This window comes from Podarcis filfolensis, assembly GCF_964270895.1.
Source record: "Podarcis filfolensis genome assembly, chromosome: 8".
Lineage (NCBI taxonomy): Eukaryota > Metazoa > Chordata > Lepidosauria > Squamata > Lacertidae > Podarcis > Podarcis filfolensis.
The window spans coordinates 49,633,353-49,633,806 of NC_139611.1; positions in this window are offsets into that span (position 1 = coordinate 49,633,353).

A 454-nucleotide genomic window follows, 5' to 3' on the forward strand; every position below is an offset into this window, starting at 1 on the left:
CCCCCCAGAAAAAGCACTGTGTGTACATATCAATTTGAGTTCATTTAACAGGTAGATTTGGAATGTAGAGATCTGTATTCCAGTGTTAATGACATCCATAGCTTCATACATTTGGAAAAATTCATACTTTTTTTTGCGCTTTGTCCCTGTGTAAAATGGGATTGAGTTCATCTGAGGATGAACACATGGGCGTCGGCAGGGGTTAATAAACTGAGGATTTGCCCCCTAACATGAAGCCTGCCCCCCCCCAACATAAATCCTGGCTAAGCCCATGGATGTACACAAGTTGCAAACAAACTTTTGCAAATAACACAAGAATTTCTACCTATCGGTTCTCAGTTACGGTCAGGCCTCAGAACCCAAGATCTTTCATATGCAACTGCTGAATGGGGCGGGGGACGGACCACCACCCTCTTTTGTCCACATTCTTTTGTCCACATCAATAACCCATATT